Raw genomic sequence first — 17,200 nt, 5'->3', positions numbered from 1 at the left:
TCAATTATCACAACAGCAGTGACTCATACCCACAGCATTTGAAGTTTTTAAGTTGAAGGTATGCACAGAACACTGACATTGAAACAATTTAACAGAATTAAGGACTAATCAGAAATAAGATTTTTTTTTTTTAACTAGATAGAAGATGTACATCAATAATAAAACCAAATACTGTGAAAATATTAAGCACTCCTTTGTTTTGGATACAGTAATAAATACATGTGTTTACAATATCTGTAACACCTTACATTTGAAAGCTTGAAAAAAGATACAGTAATTTCTAATTTTTTTGACAACTGATGCAATTTTAAACAAAAAAGGGTATTGTACCTTGAAAGGAAAAGAGCAGCTTACTTGTCAAATATATGCAAGATTCTCTGTCAAACACTCAGACAAAAAGTAACTTGTGACTTTTCTCTCAGATAAAGAGTCAATTGCAGAAACAATACAGTCCTCCACAGAAATTACACGCATAGACTCATTTTAATCACCAACAGATAAAGCAGTCTTCAGTTTCACAGTCCCTTTTAATATTAAGATAATACATTAACCAGAAACACAGCAAAGTAAGGCGTTATTTTGTTTTATCTGAAATAACCAAATGTCTTTGTAAGATAAAAATTATCTTAGCAAATCAACAGGACAATTATAAAAGAAAGGAGGTTTATTTATTCTTGTTTACTTCCTGTATTGACTCCATACAACCCTAACCTAGTATAGTCAACAGTCAAGAATGAAAAAAAAAAAAAAAAATCAAACATCAACTGTAACATTAAGCATGATCTTCCTCCAGAGTAATAAGTTAATAATCTTAATCTACTGACAGCCCTTGCAGAAACCTCATTCTAAAAGAAAATAAGAAGAGTGGAAATCTGTGGAAGCAACACAGTAAAAGCATAGACTGTGGAAGTCAGCAAGACATAACTTATGTTAAGAGAGAAAGTATTTCTGACATTAAACTTCTTATACTTGCAATTAAAGGCATAACAAAATCCATGGACTAGGAGTTTAACCAAGATAAATCCAGCTCATGAGGAAGGGGAAAGGAATTCCTAAATCTGTAAAAGTGTAACACCTAAAGGAATCAGCCACTGGAACAGATGATTTAATGAGGCAATGTATTTTCGGTCACTCAATCTCTTTAAAATGAAGCACCAAAAATATACATAGTAGTTTGATCAAGATGTTGAAAAGCACTGGGGTTTCTTCCCTGCATTAGTCAGGCAAGAGCTGACGAACAAAAACAGCCCACCCCTTTCATAACAGATCTTAGAACTTATGTTCTTAATAGACCACAGAAAGTAATACCCCAGATTCTGTGAAATACTTCTGCAGATCACTAAACCTCTAGAATTAAGAAGACCATTAAGCTGCATACCAAAATCTTAACATCACTGATAGCCACATAGTACAACATATATCCAGAAAAGATAAAGTGCCCAGAGGTTTCCTTGAATGAGACTTGGAACTTCAGCCCTGAACTTCACTTCTGCTTCTTGCAGCAGCTGGAAATGTCTATTAGATAACAGCCCCTGTGTCATCATGACCCCACTACTCGTCACATGATGTGATTCTAAAATGTGAGTTGCATTTAGACTGCATGCAAACTACAGATTTGTCATTACTTCTCTAAAATAAGTGCCCCAAGGCACTCTAGCATGACCTAGTTAAAATGTATTCAAAACACGCTTACTGATTTTGCTAATCTTTCAGACAATCTTTTAGCCACATCATCCAAACTTTTGTTTTTCCTCCACAATCCACAAAGAAAAAAAAAGCCTGATTTTAAAAATAGGCTAATGCTGTCCAAATTTTATCAAATGTTTCTCTTTAAATCAAGGTGAACTTCTCATTAAGAGGTTAAAGAAAAAAAACAGCTAATTCTCTAACATCACTTAGAAAATTCAACAGTAAGGTAAAATCTTTCATACTGCATGTAGTTCCATAGCCAAGAAATTACAAAGTAATGACTTGTTCCCCCACCATCAAGATGTTACGATGTTTTACAGCTTTGCATTAATAACTAAACTTATCAGAATCAGACATAAAAAAGTTTTGCTTCCTCTTTCAATGCTTCTCTGAGACTAAAGTTTTATGTTATCTGTAGCATAATCTAGATAACTTTGGGACAGAATAAAGTTGGACAAAAAAAAATGGGACAATCGTTAGCTAAAATTTTATCTTTCCATTCCTGCTGGTGCAAGATCTCCACTAAATCTTCTCTCCCACCAGCTTTCCCATATCATTCTTTACTGGCTGCAAACATCAGAAGCAAGATCAGAGGTAAGATATTTCTCCTTTTGGCCAGCATAAAAGTAACATGCAAAATCTAATAATCAAGAAACTTAACATCAGCCTGTTCACAACTCAGCTGGGTGTTTATAAAGCAAGATGAAAAACAGGTAGATGAGAAAGCTGCTGAGTTTGTAATACTTACGTGAAAGCGCATGACATTTGGCACTCATAAGAATAATGGAGTGCTACTTGCAACCAGTAGGTTTTGCAAACGCAAAGCATAGTCAAGGCTACACTGTATTCAGAAGCTGGGGGTGGAAGTCACAGAACTGAGCTAAAAGCCTTCCTTGTTACACATGGGAGTCTTGAAGACTCAGTGATTTGACAATGCAGTAGCAGAAACACCAGAATACAGTTTTGAGTGGGCCACATGCAGGGAAAGAATGTCTGAAGTGATCATATCTAAATAATCAGACTTGCTCTGTAGCAACATTTTCTAATTTAAATGGAACTGTGTTTTCTGAAGTACTTTTGTAAGGACAAGAAACATTTCATTGAGGAGTGTAAATACTAATATTGCTAGATGACAAAGTATTGGCCTTTAGTTTAATTCCACTGTGCTACAATATATGTATTGTACAAATTCCCCTTGGCATTCCGATTTTCTTTCAAACACTATACTATTTTTGTACATAAACTTTTACTTTAGGACACTAAACTTTACACAAAGCCCAATAAAAACATTTGATGTATAACTGATAAGCTAATTCCAGTACTGGAAGCAATTTATGTGCATTAGCATATACGTTCATGTTGTCTAATTTACACTGGTTTGCAGTTTTTATAGAGCTCCAGGCCACCAAAACTTCCTGCATCTGATCTTCAACATCACCATGGCTCAAGTGCACTGCTGATCTAAGATCTATTATTTTATTTAAAAGTGAAGACTGCAAAACTAAAGTACTTTGTACAATAGTTAAGGCTATAAATGAAACAGGACTGTGAAAGTTGCAAGTCAAAACCTCACATAAAGTTGCCAACAGCTTTTCCATTTGAAATCATTGTGACATATCATTAAGAAAAACTGGCAGAGGAGTTTAAAATATGTTTGAAGGTATGAGCTTTTTTGTTTAACTCCTTTTATGTTAAGTATTAAGATTACACTGTTTACCAGAATTCCGATTTTTATTTATAATATAACTACCACTAATTCACAAATTTGCTTACAAACTATGGTGACTGTCACAAACTTAACAGTTAGAGCCTTCACTAGTGAGCTGTTTTCTTTCACCATTCAAGATGGGTTGGACATTTTTTCCGTATGTGTTTATATATAACTTCATCAATAGAAACAAAAGGAAGTTGCTTGATCTTTTTTTAACAAAGAGCATTCTGTTTTATAAACTAAACATTATAAAAATCAGAACAATTAATTTGTCATGTAGTCTGTAATTATTAAAGCAGTATGAATACTGTATTGTAAAAAAAGGAATTAAAAGCTAAATTTGCATATTTCTCATGTAATTTCACACATGTAATTCTAGTGAAATCCATTCAAGTATTTTAGACTAGTAATAAGGAACATAATGCAAGGTTTGAAATATCCTTTCTAACAAGGTCAAGCATTAGGAAAAAACTACAATCATGAGTTTTTGTTACTGTTTCCTAGGCAAGCTTACAACCCTATCCACAGAGACATTAAATTCACAGAATCATCGCATATAGACTCATTATTTGGGACAAAAGCAGTATTTTTTCTTGTGCTGAACACTTTTGTAATAAGGACATGACTACAGCATGGCCAGCTGCTCCTATGTTTAGCAGTCCTCCATTAGTACCTCACAATTACTTGAACTTGCAAGTTACACTTTTTCTATCCACTCACTTTTATACTAGATATCCTCTTCTTGGTTTTACTTTCACTGTATGTTTCTTTTGACCCATCTCTTCAACTTCCCTTATTTCCAAATAGCTCACCCTAATTTTACCAATCATATGAAGAAAAATTAAAAGATTCCCCATGCTGTTATTTGAAAGAGTTCTCCATGGTTCTGAGCAACCTCTGCGGCAGTCACCAGCCTGGGAACTCGTTTGCTGAAGTGTCTAATTAAGGCCCAGCCACAGGTAATAAACCTAGTGCCAGTCTGACAGATTATTGTTTCAGCAAAGTGAGTTTCAGGACAGAACAACCTATAACGATAAAGTAGTTTGGATGAATTAAGAGTTCAGGTCCACAGGAAAGGAGGAAGATAAAGAATCTACATCTCTACTGCTGAAGTTATTCACAAAATGAACAGCAACAATCAATGAAGAGAAAAATAAAATCAGTCTACTATCCCCATTTGAAAATTTCAGATTATGACCACCAGTTTTTCAAAAAGGCTCCAAGAAGGATCTCAGAAACAACAGAAGAGTAAACAGGACTTCTATACATCAGGTGAATGAGAGGAAACTATAATATACATCAGAAATAGAGGGCACATGGATAAACTCAATATACTGGGAAATAATCAGCATTACTTTTGTGAGAGAAGTCATGCCTTAGAAAATGAAAAAGCTTTACTAGCAATTAAACTAGCATGAAATTAAGGGAGATCCAGCAGATGAGACATATTTGGATTTTCAGAAGGCACTATTAAATTGTGAAATTCACTGCAATTAAAATGTGTTTAAGAGTTAGATATGTTAAAAAAATAGACTTAAATATTCCTGCTAGAAAAACCCATCCATGAATATTACTGCATCTGCCTTAGAGCAACCCAGGTTCTGGAAGCTCAGAAAGTAAGCTAGAAGTATCATGGCTCTTTGCTTCCACTTCTTCCACAGATAACTGCTACTGATATTCGAGAAGGAAGGAAAAGCTTTTCAGACAAAAGCTCAGATTATTTTACCACTGATTTTTTCTGCCTGAATCACACGTAGCCATGATCATTGCTGAAAATCTGTTTGAGTAAGTGAAGAACAAAAGTGAAGGATATTGTAACAAAACACAGCAAATCAACAAGTTCAGACCATTCTGACAGAGCTTTCATACTGTTCTTATAGTCTTCAAGATACCAAATATAATGACATGAACTTCTGAAGCACCAAAGTTAGGAAGACTATTTTTGTTGTTACAATTTCAAAAGTAATTATAAGGGAGTTACTTGGAATGATATTTAGTGCATGCATATGTTTTTTGAAGTAGGAAGCACAAGTGGAAGTTTGCAGATAAACAAAAAACACTACACTGCTGGAGAATTTAGGGCTGCCTTCTGCAAAACTAAGTCTTACTATGTCAATGTTTATAAAGATTAAATGTTAGTATAGAAATTTTACTTTTAGGACTACTTTCTCTCATACTCTTGTTTTTAAAAAAAGCAGCAGCAAATGCAGAAAGAAAGAAGCCACAATGTGTGACCAGTCGTACATACAGCCTAAGCATTTCTACAGAAGAAATGTTATGGAAGCTGTTTGGATGGTACACTGGTAAATTTGGATGGTAAAATGGTAAAATAGAACATGAAGCCTAACTTTTTACCTGTGGTTTATAAAATGACTGATTTATAAGTATCAGGGCTTACAGGAAACAAACTACTACAAGACATGTTCTGTCTGATGACTTTGTTCTAATCTGTGAGTTAGCCATTCCTCACAACAAACTGCTTGAAAATTCCCAATAATTAATTTTGTAAACACAGAAATTGCTATGCTTTTCTATGAAATATCAGGGCATTATTAGGATAAACACATTTAAAAGCTCCAAAAAGTGGGCTGTTCAGAAAACAAGATCAAAGAAACTTTGTAATTATTTGTTTCCAACCAGCAGTTTCCCAAAAAGTTATATTCTTTGAAAGGCAGAATAATCTGAGAACATTAAGTACTACAGAAAAAATACCATTATTATAATATATACTGAATGTTTGAAACATCATTATTTCTTCCTAAACAGTTCCTATGCTGAACTTTAAAATGTCCTTTCTGCAGGTATGCAATCCCTTGCAGATGAATCAAATACTTATGCTCATCATAATAAAATACGCATACATACAAACTGATGTCATGCTGGCCTCCTGACTTAAAAGAGGTAAACTTATTTTTCTGTGATTTTTATATCCTAATGAAATCTGTGCATGTGAATACTTTGTGTTCACATTTTAATTTACAAATCATACTATTCCATGTGTATATTTACTGTTCAAAGCATAGGCAGACTACACTTTTCAAAACAATTTAATAAATAGAACTGCTCACAGGGTGCTGCTGTCGGTACATTTCAGTCCTACTGTACTCAAGGGACTTATTGTTCCTTCTTTACACCCCTAACTTAAATCTTGATCCTGCAACTGGCATCCAGAGAAGCATCCATAGATACTCAAAGCATCCTCTGCAATCAATACACAAAAATTCTCAGAAGCAAACAAAACAGACTCTCCAACTACCTATGTGATTTCACACATTTTAATTTCCCAGAAATGGTCTGAGTGAGTTCAAATTTTTTTCAGAATGATATTTAGTCTTCAATTTGGAGAAGAACCATTCATTTTTTATTTACATGCATTTGTGTAAGCGATGTCAAATAAACAAACTATTCGGTAAATATGCTTACCGGGATGAGAGGGGGATACAGAATACCAACAATGCATTCTCAGTGCAATAGTACCTCATCTATTTTCTAACCATGTTATATAGAGTAAAACACAGATTGCCAAAGCATCAATCTCAGTAATCATAAAGCATTAGATTTCAAGTCAGTCAGGCAGGGGTGAGGTGGAGAAGGAGGAGTAGATTAAGATACTAAAAGTTGCTTTTAAAGTTCAGGGAACTTTGCTTTAGATTCTAAAAATTCTTAATGTCTGCTATTCAAATATCCAGAAGCACAGTACATGGAGAGACAGAAACTGAAAATTAGGCAAATAAAATCGATGAAGTGGTGATTGATTTTTTTCCCCACTCTCCATCCATCATCACAGTTTTAACACAAAACTACCAAATAAAAAAGCCCTAGGATTCTTTCTTCTAAAAGGATTCCTTATGATTACAAAAATTCTGGCTGAATTGTATTTCACAATCTCTTTGTCCCCATCCTGCATAACTTTTAAACATCTACTTGTAAAAGCATCAGAATCAAAATAGCTAAGCATATTGTAATAATCTCACATGCAATTCTAACTCTGCTTTTTCTGTTCATAGTTTATTCAAGCTTGTATAAACTCAGACCACATACATGTACTATTTTGAAATTTTTCATAAAGGCATCAACTTGAAATGAAGCTTAATACTAACCTGAAAATATTTGTAGATTGGATCTAATTTTTGAGACACTGAGCAATAACAATTTCCCCAGAGGTTGAAAATGCTATCCTCTAAAATGCCTCCTCTAAAAAACAGTTTTATGTTTTCAAAATCTACATCAGAGAAAGTGGCTTAATACCACATAAATTACTTCAAGACTGTTAGTAGCCACCAATACATTTATTTGGAGTAGAATCTTAGGCTATCCCTTTATGTAGTTACACAACTTGTATGGCAAAAGGAACACAAACAATGAATTTCTTTCAGAAAAATCTATTTTTTTTTCAGTCATGCATAAGTTAAACACTTTAAAATACATGTGCAATGGAATTCGTATCTTAAATATACCAGTACACCTTACTTATTATAGCAATGACAGTAGACAGAAATCTAAAATAGCATTGTGTGATAAAAAAATTCAACTCCAGGATTTTAAAAAAATCAACATACAGTTCTGATTTGCTTTTAATGGGTCTGTTAACACCTTCCAAACTGCAAAAAGGGATTCTTGATGCAACGAAAAATAATGGTTTACTGACAACCAGATCTACAAACGAAAAGAATATTTTCATTTGTTTCAGATTACTAAATTTTTAAGGAAACTCAGCTATGCATAAGTACAAAAACATGTGCTATTGAAAGCAAGGGTAAGCTTTTAAGAATATATTAGAATATTCATATTACAATATATAAAAAGAAATTATATGTGCAATAAACAGCAACAACTGCCAGACAAAATCATGCTTCACGATTCTTTTTTTTTAAGCAATCCATATCAAGGTCATAACCAAGAAAATGGGACCATTCAAGGCCATTGTTCTGAATTATACCTTTAAGGAAGTGAGTTGAATTTAACTCCATCTAAAAACTCACCAAAAATCTCAGTTTTCCTTGGTCCAGAAATGAACATAAAGCAGTATTTGTTATACCTGAACCAGATCAAATTGAAATAAACTGAAAAACTTGCCAGTTGCTGTTTTGGTGCACATAAAACAATATTGATCAAATACAGAACGAGATAGGGGGCGGGAGCAGGGTGCAAAAACTTCTTTATGATCAAATTCAGTTTTATGTTCATGGAGTATAACAGAGGGCATTTTGCCTTTTTACACAGTATTCTGAAAGGCTTCCACATATTGTACTGAGCAACACAAATAGCCATCTCTTCCTGAAATGCTGCATGCACAGATGTACAAAAAGCGCACAAAAAAATACTTAATATATAAATATTATGTCAAGATTATTTAGAACAAAACATAATGCTAAAGTTTCCTGTACAGATTCTACTCAGAAAAAGTCTAGCTTTCCAGATAATTTATTATTATGATGAAGTACACATGGCCCTGCACAGTTCCTTAAGCAGAATAAAAGGAATCCTTGCAACAGAATGTTTCTATTATTAAAAAAAGACATACATTCCTGTTTTTCTATTCCCTTCTTGAGTTACAAATTCACAAAAAGATTGTTTCTCTTTTCACAGCAGACTGTCATTTTTCTAAAAGTGATGTTGACGAGCCCAGTTTACTGATCAGGTCACCTCTACACTGGCTCTTCTTGAATATACCACACTTAAACACCTATCCAATAACTTTTTTTTCACGGTTTCTCCAGATTTGCTTGATACAGAAGTTAAGCTCACAGATCTTTTGCCTCAAAGACGAGCTTTGGAATTCTTTTAAAATAAGTTTCTATTAAATAATCTATCTTGTATTTTTCTGGTACAGAGACCAATACAAGCAACAGTTACAGCACAAAGTCGGTTTAATATATACCTGAGAATAGGATGCAGTCCTAGTATAGAACTATAGCCAACTAAGATAAAGCTATACCCTATGAAAGAAGCACATTACCGTGGAGCACTATGGGCCATCTTTTCACAATTTTGTTGAGGAAGCTTTCTCACACACACTGCAGGCTTTTAGAACAGTTTGACATAAGCTTTTTTCCTTAGTTTTTTTTGTTGGTTTGCTTGTTGGATGCTTTGGGGCATTTTATTGTTTTAAGGGTTTGCTTTTTCTTCTCTCCTGCCCTTTTCTCTCAGATTTCCTCCATTTGACAAAAACAAAAAAGCATTATAGACCAAAACTGCTAAACATTAGTTTATATGTATATTCATGAAATCAAATAAATCCTTACAATCATTCATCATCAAAACATTCTTTACGTATTCATGTTTCTGATTATTCCACAAATTAAGGCCCTTTTAAAATGTCCAGACTATTATCAACAGTAAAACTAAGGGTGAGAGTGAGTGAGCAAGCGAGCAAGTGTGTATCACAATCAACTTATTCTGACAATAAAGAAAGAAAAACATTAGGCTCTCCCAAACGCTTTTCACTGAAACCAGTTCTACCAAAATTATCCCAAAACAATTCTCATATTTGACATTAAGAAATAAATTTAAATTAAATTCTAGTGATGATCTGGTTCTTAGCTTGTCATAAAATAACTTGTCTTCCCTATGCACTTAGAAAAAATGTATTTTATAGTTCAATCCTTAACCTTGTATAAATAAATAACCAGTGGGGAAAGATTTTTAAAACAAACAAACAAACAAACAAACCCCATGCAACAAGAAAAACCTAGAATCCTCTCCAGAATTTGACTGCATGAACTGGTCCAGAGGAAGAAGGGAGAAAAAAAATGGTAAAATTCTTCTTTCCTTGAAGAACCCTAAAAAAACAGTCACACTAAGCAATTTAGCTGCTGAAGAAAGATAACAAATTCATAAACACAACAGTCTTTCTAGCTAAAAGAAAAACAGTCTTTCACACACACAGTCTTTCTAGCTTCATTACTCATCATAGCAGGCCAGGAATTAGACTGAAATCAAAAGAAGCTACAGCATTACGCAGAGTAACAGAATAAATTGCATTTCAGAAAAAAAACCAAACAAGCATAGGTGTGCAGAAAGAAAACAGGAAAAAGCATTCGTTTACACCATGCCTACTAAAAAGAATAAAGATTAAAAACGAAAAAAAAAAAAATAATCCTTTCCTGCATGTGTATGAGAATATAACATGCTTTTAAGTTCACTAAAGAAATGGCACAGATTAAGACCCTGTTGAAATACAAGACACTAACAGAAGTAGTTGGCAATGACTTGAGTGTCTACAGGGAAAGGAGATTTGGAAGAAGCGTACAAGTATGGAAGTATGAAACTGCAACAAAGTTCTGATTATTTTCTGTATCAAATTACCAGTTAATTCTTCTGAGGCTTCTTTACAGCCTATTTTGAGTCTCTACTCACAGAGCTGGAGAAAATCTGTAGATTTCAGGAAATCACACAGAACCCAATGATTATATTTGGCATGCAACAGGAAAAGAACTTGTGCTCTCTGCCATCAACTCCATCTCCAGACAACACATTTACAACTGTTACTAAATTATAAAAAGGTTGAAGCAAAGCAACAATCGTATAAGGTGAATGGGGAAAACCTTAAGTACTGCCAAATTTGAGGCGTTTGCAGAGTTAAAGCCTGAAAGATCATCACTCCAAAGAGGCATGCGCAAGATATAAAAGCAGAGTGAGGGGTGGAGAGTGCATGCTATTCAGACACTGTCTGAAGCCATTGAGAACGCACAAACTGAATTCCACTAATTTTCTGAACAGAGCTGGTGTCTTCCTTTCTCTCGACCTTGCTTTGTGCTATTCTCCCAGCTCTAGGGAGGTACCAAAATAACAATCCACTCTAATATACGTTGCTGTAAAATGCTCCCAAACTCAGAAACTATTTTACACTGGTCACATCCTACCAATGTTCCCTGGAATACTGCTATTGTACTGAAACAGTCAAAACTAACTATAAGGTGCTAGATGAAAAATCTAGGGGTCAGTTGAATAGTTCTGATTTACTTATTTTGCAGCATGTCCAGAGTGCATGTAGATGCCATTACTTTTGACCAAAAACTGTAAGCCTCAGAACAGAAGCAGTTGTCAGAAATGTACTATTTCAAATATACTGTGAAGCACCGATGTAAAATGAATGTTTGATCTTCATTTTTTGTAAAATAACTTCAGAAGTATCAGCATTAACTTTTCCTCTCCAACAGAGCTTAGTAATTCAGGTTCATCATACAAATCATTTTGTATCATAACACATTTTAAGAGTTATCTATTAGTTAATAGCAATGATTACTGATTGAAAAAACAGAGATTCCAGTTACATGGAAATTAGTTTTCTGGACTATCAAAGGAAAAACAGGAAACAACATTAGTAAGAAAACATGGAGATCAGCAAACTGAAAACAACTAGACGAATTGTGTAATGGAACCACTGGGACAAAATTAGTGTAAGTATCTGTAATATCAATGTTCATTTTAAATAAAAATGGTTTAGTTAGAGAAATAGAACCATCATAAAATATTTTAAGCAAAATAACTTAGGAACCTATTCTAGTAGTACATACATGGAAATAGTTTTATTCCGGAAAGCACCAGCTGTCACACTGCCACTAACAGTGGCACATCACAGCGTACATACAATTGTTTCTGTAAATATTCTGGCTCCTGTTCACAAAACCTTGTAACCACAGAAAGTTGCACAATGCAGCTGACATTCCAGATCCACCTGTATCACTGCCTGAAGATATGATTAATGGTTTGTTTTACAGTGCTCTGTAGGATGCTAATCACAGCATTCAGGCAATTGCAAAAACTCAGTGTCCACTTCCCACAACTCCTTTTGTTGATTTTTAGTGTCCTCTTTTTAAAAAACCTGTGGCTTACCACATCAGTTTTCATTCTGTCACCCTCCAGAAGAAACAGGAATTCTTCCTAGATAGTGTTATGCACACATAACAATAGCACACAATTTTTCCACATTTGTTTGACTTCAACAACTACCAAATCATGCCAAAATGAAGACAAGATAATCAAGAAGAAAGGATGCATGATACAGATGGTGCACAAAACCCACCAACTACTGCAAGCATTCACTAACCAGCTGCACAGTCCTGAGCGGTGCTTTTGGGTCTATGAAAAAAAGCACCAAGTTGTAAGATCATTCACTGTTACAGTTCCAGGACAATCGGCAATCTCCTCGCAGCCTTCAGATAATGTTCATGACAAACTCAACTGCCGCATAACACCACTGACATCAAAATCAAAGTCATGTGACAATGGGGCAAAATGGAATGATTGTTCTCTGGAAGTCTGCAACCCCAGACACCTATCAGTCACCAGATTTCCCCTGAAGGGAAATAAAAAGTAAGTAGCTACCATCATATCTAAAGAGCCACTAAAAACATGACCTCCTGCACAGCACTACAACCGTAACATGCAGGAAAAAGATAATTTTAAAGAAAATGGAACTTCTAAAATGTGATCAATCAAGAGCAAAGACACATATTGCAGTTCTGCCTTCCTAAACCAATCTTAAGCACAGAAACGAAAGAAGTACTTTTCTATGGTTAAAGAAAGAATAACATCAATAACATGGCTGGGCTTCAAAGTACAAAAAAGTAGTCTTTTAAAAATAGGGCTTTGTGAAAACATGAGCATTTTTCCTGGAAAGGTACATATTCAGCAGCAGAATTGCAATGCCAATCGTCCTTTTGAAGCACTCTACCTTTAGCCTCACAGGTGAAATTCTACATGGTGTCTAAAGAAGAGAAAGGAGTGATACAATTACTGCATCAGAAGGTGTAACATGATCCATGAATATGCATTTGACTGGCTGAAAAGGAGCTGGGAATGCCTTGAGACAAGGATGGATTTCACAGAAATTAATATTCCTGTTACATTTATACATTGTATTCTACATAGTACTTGTGACAAAAATGTTACCAGTAATATGCTGACTTTGGCATGAGTATGTCGATAACCTGTTGGCAGAGGGGAATATGGTACTGAGAACGGAACTGTGATTCCTCTGTAATACTCTGTAATATTTTTATTTCCTGAGCAATAAAACGAGGTCTCAGTTCCATCTGCAAAACCAATGGTAATCCTTCCTCCTTTTCTCCATCTCATATGCACATCCTACCAAATAGTCTTGTTGCACTGCCTCTAATACATCGTGCCTCCCACCTGTTTGCCAAGCAGCTTTTTTACCACCAGAGAAGCTCAGAAAATAATTTCCCAAGTTCTGTTTTCCCTTCCTGAAATCAAAGTCAGCTTTTCAGGTATCTGTTACCTCAATCAAAGGCCCCTTGAACATCTATTTTGTTTGCATTAAAAAGGGAAGTGGGGGTGGTGGGGAGGATAACACAAGCACAATTACATTTTTCCTTTAAGAATCTCTCCAAATTAGTTCAGTTTTTTTCAGGAGTGGTTTGTCACCAGCTTCAAGAGAAGTGTATACTATACATCATAGCTTACAGTTATCAAAAGGCTTCAGGGAGAACTATTGAAGATACAAACACTGAAACAGTGCAACAAAAAAGGCCAAAATTGGTGATTGTGATACTGAAGGCAAGGAAAGCATTATGCTTGGCACCAGAGAGATCACACCTTGAACAGCGTGTTCAGGTTTGAGCCCCTCCGTACAAGAAGGACATTGAGCTGCTGGAGTGTATCCAAAGACAAGCAATGAAGCTCATGAAGGGTATAGAGAACAAATCCTATGAGAGGCAGCTGAGGGAACTGGTGCTTTTTAGTCTGCAGAAAAAGAGGTTGAAGGGACACCTTATCGCTCTCTACAATTACCTGAAAGGAGGTTGCAGCAACGTGGGTGTTGCTCTCTTCTCCCAAGTAGCAAGTGATAGGACAAGAGAAGATGACCTGAAGTTGTATTAGGGGAGATTTAGATTGGGTATTAGTAAAAAATTCTTCATTGGAAGGTTTGTCAAGAATTGGAACAGGCCGCCCAGGGAAGTGGTTGAGTCACCATCCATGGAGTTATTTGAAAGGCACACAGTTGTGGCACTTAGGGACATGGTTTAGAGGTGGACTTGGCAGTGTTAGGTTAATGGTTGGACTTGACGATCTTAAGGGACTTTTCTAACCCAATGACAGTATGGCATGGAAAAGGCATCTGCACAAGAAAGGAAAATAAATTAAAAAAAAAAAAATGTCTTTTGTACCATTCATGCTTCCAGTTTACCTCCCAAATCTGGCTTAAAAATCAGCCAGTTTGGACAACTAATTACTGTCCTGCTTTCAAACGGTATTTCAGATCTCCAACATAGTTTACCTTTACAGCCTTGGTTGTGATGTATTTTTGTCTGCAATGAACTGATTTGGTAATCCATAACAGAAATCCTACCTGGTTGCCAGCATAAAATAGATTATTTAATGTCATGGGCTTTTTATGGCCAAGTAGGTTTTTAAGATGTTTTGCAAGCCAGTTCCTTTGTTTCCTTTTCTTATCACATACTCAGAGCTACAACTATTAGATGTCTCCAGGGAAAGGAGGGAGACTGTTGAGCTTCCTCAAGAATAAAAAAATTAATGCAATCTACCTTCCTGAACTCGCTTCATGCATTCATCAGGCCTCACACTGGTATCCAAAGTCTTCCTGCTTTCCCTAACAATCTGTATCCTCTGATACATCCCCATTCAGTGAATGAATTTTCACACCTGTTACTATGGTACCCTATTCCGTATAAAGTACAAAGAAATCTACTTTCGGGTAGTAACACTTCTAATGTATTCCAAAAAGGAATAGTATGAAACTACATCAGAAAGTCAAAAGCATGGACAGCAGCACCAGCATTTAGTTGTGCTCTTTTCCTCTTCTGGTAGAAGTCGTCTTATTATCCAACTTTTCATCCTTTTATTGGTTCTCTTCTTGTATAACTACGATATAACCAGAGGTATTCCTGCCAGTACTCAGCAGGTGAGTTCGTGCTTTTTTTCTGCCCAGTGGAAGGCCAAGAGGACAGAGACACAATGTGGAACACAGTAAAATCCAATTCAACACTAGAAAGAAAAAAAAAATTCCAAACTTACAAAGACTCCCAAACACTGGAGTACATCTCAGATGATGTGGAACCACCATTCCTGAAGAAATACAAAACCAGACTTGAGCAAGCTACTCCAACTGGAGCTACTGTTGAGGGGCTGGACTAAATGGAAATACATTCCAACCAGCACAATTCTACAATTCACATGTGTTTAAAAGATCTATGCAGTTTACATTACACAGACTGCACCAGAAAAAAAAGTCACCTGAAACACATTGGTTAATTTTAAAGACAGGAGCTTGATTCCAGTCAGTAAACATTAGACAATTGAAATTGTAGCCAAATACTGACAAACTACACTGTGAAGAACATTAATGAAAGATTTATTTCACAACAGGGGCATCTACAGAGTGAAACAATGTTAGTGAAGAACTTCTCATTTATGAAACAATTTTGTTTAAATACTAGATTTGGCTTTATCAGCAAAAGCTGAACTTTGAAATTGAGACATCAAAAGCTACCATAAGTGAGTATTATTCCTACAAGCACAATATTTAATCGTGGATTTTGCTACAAATCTATATTCTTCATATTTCAATAAATTGGTTTAAAAACCATGGCCATTCCATAAGGATGCTTTTAATAAAAAGCCTTAAATATTTAAGTTCAGGCACTTACAAACCTATTTTTACATAGTCTGAATGAAGGGTAACTGCAGTAGTTTCAGTACTTTCTGAAATTTTTGCTGAACAAAGTATGACTAGGCTTAATTTAAAAGCCTTCAGGAGGAAAATGGAGGGGTGGGGCGTGGAACTTGTTTATACAGACTGTATTAATACCATCTCCAACACAAACTGACATCCCACAAACTGATCAGTGAAATACAATGATCACCAAAACTTTTTCCAACTGTTGCATCAGAAACGCATAGTTTGTCCAAGGTAGTGCATATCTTTCAGTAAAGCCATTCACGTGATTCAAACACATTAAATGAGAGAGAATGAATTATCCCCATATAAATTGCTCTAATAGTTAACTACCAAATATGTGCGGTTTTAACTCTTACCAATACTCTTTTATATAGGATTAAAGTACAAATCTTCAAAACATCTCAAGTAACGCCTCAACAGAATAGGTTTCTTTAATCTCTGAAATGAGATATACTTCCCCAGAATCTGGATGATCTTATGGCTCTCTTCTAAACCCCTACATACTTCCCAAGATTACTTCTGAAGACTAGACCGCCAGCCTAGCTACGATATACCCACCATGATCCATTAACACTGTGTACAACAGTAATACCACCTCCCCTGCATTCCTCCTACTGTTGCTTTATTCAAAAATAACTGTCTCTAACCTCTAAGTGCAATCTACAATATTAGTCTCTAGACCTACATTTGGCTTTATCCAAATAAAAATTCAAGCAAGTTCAAATTGCCAAGCAATTTAATAGTTTTAATTAGTTAAATAATTAAATAGGAATTTAATGATCTCTATCATTAAAATAAGTGTATGTATAAAACGACAACCTCTAGAGATTTATTAGGAGCAATATATTCTCCCCAAGAGTCAGCAAAGATAATGACCAAGAACTCCACTGCGTTAGAGTTTGAAAGTTCCCCAAACACTGACAGTTTTTTGGATCCATTAACCAATTTTAACACAGTTAACATGAGTTACAACAAATACCTGTAGGAAAAAATCAATCTGATTAAGAGACAGTATCATTAGGAACAATTTCAAGTTAATCACCTTACAATTAACCTATGTCCTGATCAGGGTTTTTTCTACATACTGGCAAGGCATCTAATTTTTCTCATTCCCTTTAGATATGGGATATTTC

General features: G+C 35.2%; 1 protein-coding gene across 3 annotated transcripts in view; it reads right to left on the bottom strand.

Moving 5' to 3' along the window:
• FUT8 (fucosyltransferase 8) overlaps nucleotides 1-17,200 on the bottom strand; it is a 111,197-nt gene that overhangs the window by 66,695 nt on the left and 27,302 nt on the right. The window contains exon 3 of one of the 3 annotated variants that reach the window (XM_054068316.1): nucleotides 15,404-15,454. The exons of the other annotated variants lie outside the window; for them this stretch is intronic. The gene's annotated coding sequence lies outside the window, so the exon portion shown is untranslated. The remainder of the gene's footprint in view (nucleotides 1-15,403; nucleotides 15,455-17,200) is intronic. 3 annotated transcript variants of the gene reach the window in all.

The sequence above is a fragment of the Cuculus canorus genome, chromosome 5 (genome assembly GCF_017976375.1).
Source record: "Cuculus canorus isolate bCucCan1 chromosome 5, bCucCan1.pri, whole genome shotgun sequence".
NCBI classification, from domain to species: Eukaryota; Metazoa; Chordata; class Aves; order Cuculiformes; family Cuculidae; genus Cuculus; species Cuculus canorus.
The sequence above is the reverse complement of the archived record's forward strand: the minus strand, read 5'-3'. Positions and strand labels throughout refer to the sequence as shown.